Raw genomic sequence first — 7,511 nt, 5'->3', positions numbered from 1 at the left:
GATTGTGGATACTGGTGATCTGTTCATCTAGCATCCACTGTCCTCTCACTGCTTACAGGACTTCAGTTTTACTTAAGTTGCCTCCACCTTCCAACCCATGTGATTTAAGGAATACCCGCCCCACTGCCAATTCCAGTTATGGTAATCCCCTTTTGCATGGGGGCCAGACACAGAGGTCAGACTCACAGTGTGGTCCCAGCTGCCTGGAAGAGGGCTGTGTATGGGCCAGAAAGTATTGAGCTATGAACCTAAGACCTTCCTGTGAGCGATACCACGACTAATGTCTTGTGTGGGAGAAGCCTTGTTGGCCATTGTGGGACCTGCATCACTGCAGACCTGCATCATTTAACCAGCTGGAAAATACAGGCTGTTAACAGCGACATCATGTGGCTATATGATGCAATGACAGCAGTTCATATTTGTACATTGTTGGAGCTGTTTTTACAGTTGTTTTTGTGTTGTTGTTGTTTTTACAATTAATGCCTCTTTTGAAAACTTGTCTATTGTTTCCTATCACCTCCAAGATAAAGTCCCAGCTCCTTAGCATACTTCCTGAGGCTTTCCTCCTCAGCCTCTCTAGTGCTGCAACACATTCTTCAACTTTCTCAGGAAGCCCTCAGTAAGTTCCATTATATTTGTAAGTGTTTGGGGAGTTAGGTTTTTTAGGGAGAGTAGATATGAGCTACATAGAAGGGACCCAGCCAGGCTTCATTACAAAAAACAACAACAAAACGGTAAGGTTTACTAAGCACTTGTGAAATAGGCATTATAATAATGTGCTTTTGAGGTATTAATTTGCACATGAAATTTTCTCTAACTTTTCTTCCCTGTACTGCTGGGGAATTCTTATCCATCATTCAGAATCATTCTTCTTAAGTATTTCTCCAGGTTTGCCATTCTCGAGTATGGCTGCACATTAGAATCACTTGGGAAGCTTTCCAAACTATGGACACCTGGGTCCCACCCTGGAGATTCTGATTTAATTGGTCTGAGGCTTGAGCAGCAAGGGTCTCAAAGCTCCCCGGTTAATTCTAATGCGCAACCAGGGTTGAGAACCACTGGTTTCGGAAGACTTTAGTGACTGACTTAGGTAAGCCTCCTCCTCTGTCCCTCCTGGGCCCGTCACAGCCTTCTCTGATCATATCACAATGTCTCTTAATTTCAGAGTGTATGCCCATTCTCCCTAACTAGACTTTGAGTTTCTCCAGTCAGCCACCTCTGCACCTCTGGAGCCCGATGTAGGTCCTGACATTTTGTGGAGATTTGGAAAGTGATGAAGGGGAGGGTAAAATGTCATCAACAAACGCTTTTAGGGTCCTCCAAATGCCAGACGCCGCCGTGCTCAGCCAGGTCTGGAACATAGAGAACAGCTGATGGGTCCTGCAGCAAGAACTCACAATTAGGGCGGGTGTAGGTGTCGGGCGGGCAGTCTGTGGTGGCCACGTGCCCCGGGCCTCCCTTTCACCGATAGCCTTAAATGTGTATTTCTTACCAGCAAGTCGCCCGGACAAAGAACTCCAGGTGGGTGGTAAAACACCTGCGAGCCCAGAGCGCAGTACAGGTGTGGAGGAAGTGCGCAGGCGCAGATGGCAACGCCGCGCCCAAACTTACAACTGTTTTGATGTAAGCCCCGCCCCCAGCAGCGGAGCCAACCAGAGGGCGCGGGGCGGGGCTTACATCCAGCCTCCCCGTGCGGCCCGAGCAATCGCTCGCGGGCGTCCGGAAGCGGGGCAGCAGGAGACACCTCGACCTGCTCGGGCTCGATTGGTCGGCCTCCCACAGCGCGGTAACGGTCGCGGAGGCGGGGCCCCAGGCGGCGGAGCCGGCCCAGCTGGGCGCGCTGCTGGTGGGAGACGGGCGGCCGCGGAACGTGAGTGTGGCGCTCGGGGTTCGCGGAGGCGGCGGCTGAAGTTCCTCTGCGCAGCACCCCCAGAATCGGCTTCCTCTGGGCCCTGCGAGTGGTCACACTGACCCTTGTCGTGGTCCCCAGAGAGGAGCCGCCGGGGACGGGTTCGCGCCGATTAAAAAATCTCAGTCGTGGGTTAGGATCGGGTACCGGGCGAACCTGGTTCCCTCCCCCGCTTTGTGATCTGTGGCTGCTGGCGGAACGCCTCGGCGCCGCGATTTCTTCGTCTACCGAGCACAGCTGGTCATTCTTGCCCGGCGTGGGGGCTGAGGAGGTTAAATGGGGCAACCCGTGTCAATCTTAGAGCAGCGACTTTCAGCCCTTTTCATCTCATGGCACATAAACTAATAACTACAATTCTGCGGCACACCAAAAAAATATATATATTGCTAATATAATAAACAAAGGTATAATTTTGACTCATTCGCGCCGGGTGGCTATGGTGTTGGACAGTGGAAGGGGGAAGAGGTCAGTGCCCCGAGTAAACAGGGGCTGCAGGTGCCGGCGATCCCGGCGGCACACCGGCTGACAATCGCTGCGTTTGGTGAGGCCGCGCCGCCCGGCTCTGGGTAAATTGTAGGTCAGCGGGCGTCTGGGAAGGTCGCGCGGCCGGGGAGCGCTCGGAGCCAAAGGCGGGGGCCGTGTGTGCGAGTGGGTCGCAGGTAAGTGTTATCCTCTTCTCCGGTTTCTTCCTGCTCTTCCCTGAGTCCGGGCGCATCGGACTTTATGGGGCGTCTGATTTGATTCCATGAAGGAAATCCGTGAGGTGGAAACGTCAGAGGCCAAGAGACCCGGAATGCAGGGACCAGCCAGAAAGGGTGTCTACCGCCCCTTTATTTTCAGACTGTAACGGTATTAAACCCCGCGCAGGCCTTACCCATTTGTTGTTGTTGTTTTACTTTCTGTATTGCCATCTGACCCCACTTTGGGGGAGAGGGAGCCCCACTGGGGTTTGGCCTCAGCTTCGGTGTGTTCGGGCCTTTTTAGGTAACCTCTCCTGGGGCAGGATGATTGGATTGAGATGATATCCAGTTCTAACTCCATTTCCTTATTTGTGGGAGATTCCATTCTTTTTAGGAACATTACACAGCGTGTTGGCATATTTTTGGAATAGAGCTTTTGCAGTTGATAGACAGTAGAGACTTTGAAAACAATGCGTATTCCATTTGTTGCAAGAATGTGAACGACATGCCTTTGAGAAAGCTAATCACAGACTTTAACGTGGCCCACTTGAGAAAGAACAGTGACTCGCCATGGTTTGTTATTTCTAGCTTCTCCCCCACCCCCCAAATGGTGAAAAATACTTACAGTTTAATGTACATTGCACTGTAACGGGTAAGTTACCAAAGGGCTCTTGGGAAACCTGGACAGTGCCAGAAATACAGCTGTGTTTGGCATTGGCTTTCTATGCCACATACGAACCAACTCCTGCCCTGCAACCCCTATGCCCAAAGTCTTCCTTAAGGTGAGGTATCAAAAAAGCCCCAGACCCGTTGCAGCTACAGCTTCTGCGGTGGCAAGCCTTTGCTCTCTTCCTGCAGCTCTTCCTGTCACAGCTGAGTAGGGAAGGGCTGCTGCAAACTATTGACACATTAATTTCACAGTATGGATCTCTCAAAAGGAGCATTTGGTTACAGGTGGAATTGATGCCTTTGCCTGTTATGTTCAGTGGTATTTATCTCTCTGAGCATGCTTCTTTTTAGTACCCTTGCAAATGAGAAGACCCTACCTGTGAAGCCAGGAGTCAGAATTAATGCAAGATAGATTTGGACCCCAGCAGGGAGAGGAAAGTTAGGAAGGGGTGGTGAGCATTGGAGTCCATTAGCAGTTACTTCAGTTGTTCAGCCTCAGTTTAGTGGTTACCAGTACCATGAATTCCTGCTCTGAGAGTAACACAAGACCATTCTTACTAGGAGGTTGGACATTTTAAGATTTTGGCCTGTTTATTTTTTTTGAAACCTAGATGAAGATCCAGTTTCGAACGTGAGATTCACTGGGTGATCATTTCATTGAAATCAACTTGAATGACCAGATAAAAAGTGCAAGAGGAATGTGCTGTGACTGAGGTATGCCTATGTGACAGATGACTGTGGATGTTGGGAGACCATGGAAAGAATCTTTTGGTGTTTTTTTGTTTTGTTTTAATTCTTAAAAGAGGGTATTTTTCCATTGCTTTTAGGCCAGGGGACCAACCGACAACCCAGGTTTGTGCCATTGATTGGGAATTGAACCCAGTGTAGGGGCTGACGCTCTAATCCAGGCGTCCTCAAACTACGGCCCGCGGGCCACATGCGGGTGTTTTTGTCGTTTTGTTTTTTTACTTCAAAATAAGATATGTGCAGTGTGCATAGGAATTTGTTCATAGTTTTTTTTAAACTATAGTCCGGCCCTCCAACGGTCTGAGGGACAGTGAACTGGCCCCCTGTTTAAAAAGTTTGAGGACCCCTGCTAATCACTGAGCACACAGGCCAGGGCAAATCTACTGTTTATTGACTGCTATACTGCTATACTGGGTATAATACATATATTTCCTTTGGACTTCCTAATAATCCTATCAGGTTAAGGAAATTGAAGCCCAGAGAGGTTAAATATCTAAGCTAACACAGCTGATCACCCCCTAACTCTAATCACCGCCTCTGTCCTGCTATGTGCCAGGCACTGTTCTGTTTCCTTTCTACAGGCATACCTTGTTTAATTGCACTTAATTTTTCTGCACTTCACAGATATTGTATTTTTTACAAATTGAAAATAAGACCCTTTATCAGCAAAAAGATTACAACTCTCTGAAGGCTCAGATGATGGTTAGTATTTCTTAGCAATAAAGTATTTTAAAATTAAGGTATGTGCATTTTTTAGACATCATGCTATTGCACACTTAATAGAGTATAATGTAAGCATAACTTTTATATATACTGGGAAACCAAAAAATTTGTATGACTTGCTTTATTATGGTGGTCTGGAGCCAAACCTGCAATATCTCTTGAGGTATGCCTGTATATTAACGCTCCTAATCTTCACAACAACACTATGAGCTAAACACTTTTGTTATTCTCACTTCATGATAAAGAAATTGAGGCACAGAGAGATTAGTACTTTTCCTGGCTGTGTGGCAGAATCCACAATTCAAACATAGGCAGTTTGGCTACAAAATTATACCAGCTTTCTTTTGGTATTTCCTTTTATTATTATTTAACTAGAGGCCCGATGCATGAATTTGTGCAAGGGCCTGAGGCGGCTACCCTCTGCCTCAGCCCCTCCCCCCCCCCCACCGTGGCTTTGTCATGAAGGAAGGGTGTCCGGACTAATTAGCATATTATGCTTTTATTATTATAGATACATTTTTTAAATAGTAAAATGAATTTTATTATGAAATCAAGTAGAACACATACCAGATGCATAGCTTAATGAATTATTAAAAGACAGTACCATCTAGGTCAGGGTGTAGAACAGTACTAGCCATGCCACAGCTGCTCTGTTGCCCCATCCCAAGCACAGCTACTTCCATTAGTAGCCATTCTTCTTACTTTTATAGTAATTGCTTCCTTGTGTTTTAAAACAACATTTTTTCATAAATGCATAAATGCATATTGTATATTCCTAGATATTATAATGTAGTTTTGCCCATTAAAATTTTTAAAAAATGTTTAATTTGTAGTTTTTCTCTCTATTCCTTTCTTTTTCTTATAATTTTTTTTTCCTGTTAAAGAACCTGAGTCATTTGACCTGTATATCTTATAGTCTGGATTTTGCTGATTGTATAATCATGTATAGTTCATATGTTCATCTGCCTTGGGTAGTTCCTGCACATTAGTAGTTGGATTGCAGACTGGATCAGACTTAGTCATCCCCTTGGCAATTGTCTAAATGGTGGTTGGCAAGACCATAGGAGGTGCATAATGTGTCCTTGTTTCTCTCTTCCTGATCTCAGCAGCTGGTGCTACTTGATGCCTATATATCTATTCACTGAAGGTGAAATAGTGGTATTGTATTTCTCTCATATCTTTTTCACTTATTGGTTGGAGTACTAGTCCCTTATCTATCATTTGGATAGGCAGCAGTATAATTCCTTCAGGAAAGGCAGCATTTATTCTTGATTCCTACCATTTACTTACCAGTTTTCAAGATTATAAATTGGTTATTTCCTTTTTTTTCCAGTTTAGATATTATTAAATTTACATTTTAATGTAAATATTGAAAATGTTAGACATTCACAAAGTTGAATTTTCCTATTTGAATGCATATATATTAAATATTCACTTAAGTCACTATTTTAATAATTCTGGTCCTTCCCTAAAGTAAAAAAATATTTTTTGTTTACTGTATTTCTTTATTTTTTTTTTAGGAAAGCATTTATACATAAACAAGAAATTATGTGCATTTATACTTTTCCCACCCAGTGAAAATTATGTACTGTCCTCTACTTGATTTTTAATAACAAATATGTCTTTGAGATAATTCATAACCAGTACGTGAAGAGCATTATTGTTTATATTTACATCTACATAATATTTCATTTGTCTACCCTGGTACATTGTATGTTACCAGAATTTATTTACCAGTTCCTAATTGATGAATATCTAGTTTGTTTCTATTTTTTTTTTTTTATAAATAACATTGTAGTAAATAATCATGTCATTTTGTTGATGGTTTCTTTTGCTGTGCAGAAGCTTTTTATTTTGATGTAGTCCCATTTTTTTTAATTTTCTCCTTAGTTTTCTTTGCTCTTGGAGATGTATCAGTAAACATATTACTATGAGAGATGTCTGAGGTTTTGCTGCCTATGGTTTCTAAGATTTTTATGGTTTCATGTCTTACATTTAAGTCTTTTATCCATTTTGAGTTTATTCTTGTGTACGGTGTAAGTTGCTGGTCTAGTTTCATTTTTTTCATTGTCCAGTTTTCCCACCCCCATTTATTAAAGAGACGATCCTTACTCCATTGTATGCTCTTGCCTCCTTTGTCAAATATTAATTGAGCATAGTGGTCAATTTGTGGGTTCTCTGTTCTGTTCCATTGATCTATATGCCTGTTCTTATGCCAGTACCAGGCTGTTTTGAGTACAGTGTCTTTGTAGTATAACTTGATGTCTCCAACTTTGTTCTTCTTTCTCAAGATTGCTGTGTCTATTTGGGGTCTTTTTTGGTTCCATATAAATTTTTGGAGTGTTTTTTCTAGATCTGTAAAATATGATATTTGTATTTTAATAGGGATTGCATTGAATCTATAGATTGCTTTGAGTAGTATGGACATTTTAATTATGTTGATTCTACCAATTCATGAACACGGTATATTCTTCCACTTGTTTTTTTTCCCCTCTGTCTCTTTTTTTGATGTCCTGTAGTTTTCTTTTTTGTGTTTTTTAAAAATATTTTTATTGATTTCAGAGAGGAAGAGGGAGCGGGGGGAGAGAGATAGAAACATCAATGATTAGAGAGAATCATTGATTGGCTGCCTCCTGCACGCCCCACACTGGGGCATTGAGCCTGCAGCCCAGGCATGTGCCCTGCCGGGAATCGAACTGTGACCTCCTGATTCATAGGTCGATGCTCAACCACTGAGCCACGCCAGCCGGGCATCCTGTAGATTTCTGAGTACAGGTCTTTTA

General features: G+C 43.5%; 1 protein-coding gene across 5 annotated transcripts in view; it reads left to right on the top strand.

Moving 5' to 3' along the window:
- The first annotated feature begins 1,819 nt into the window (after positions 1–1,819).
- Positions 1,820–7,511, top strand: part of CEP70 (centrosomal protein 70) — a 51,369-nt gene continuing 45,677 nt past the window's right edge. For 3 of the 5 annotated variants that reach the window (XM_079795546.1, XM_079795544.1, XM_079795548.1), the window contains exons 1-2: positions 1,820–1,870; positions 3,870–3,972. The gene's annotated coding sequence lies outside the window, so the exon portion shown is untranslated. Of the gene's footprint in view, positions 1,871–1,895; positions 2,569–3,869; positions 3,973–7,511 lie in introns of those variants that run through there. The other 2 variants (XM_079795547.1, XM_079795545.1) reach the window with 1 other exon arrangement.

This window comes from Cnephaeus nilssonii (assembly GCF_951640355.1).
Source record: "Cnephaeus nilssonii genome assembly, chromosome: 17".
In the NCBI taxonomy this organism is placed as follows: domain Eukaryota; kingdom Metazoa; phylum Chordata; class Mammalia; order Chiroptera; family Vespertilionidae; genus Cnephaeus; species Cnephaeus nilssonii.
The sequence above is the reverse complement of the archived record's forward strand: the minus strand, read 5'-3'. Positions and strand labels throughout refer to the sequence as shown.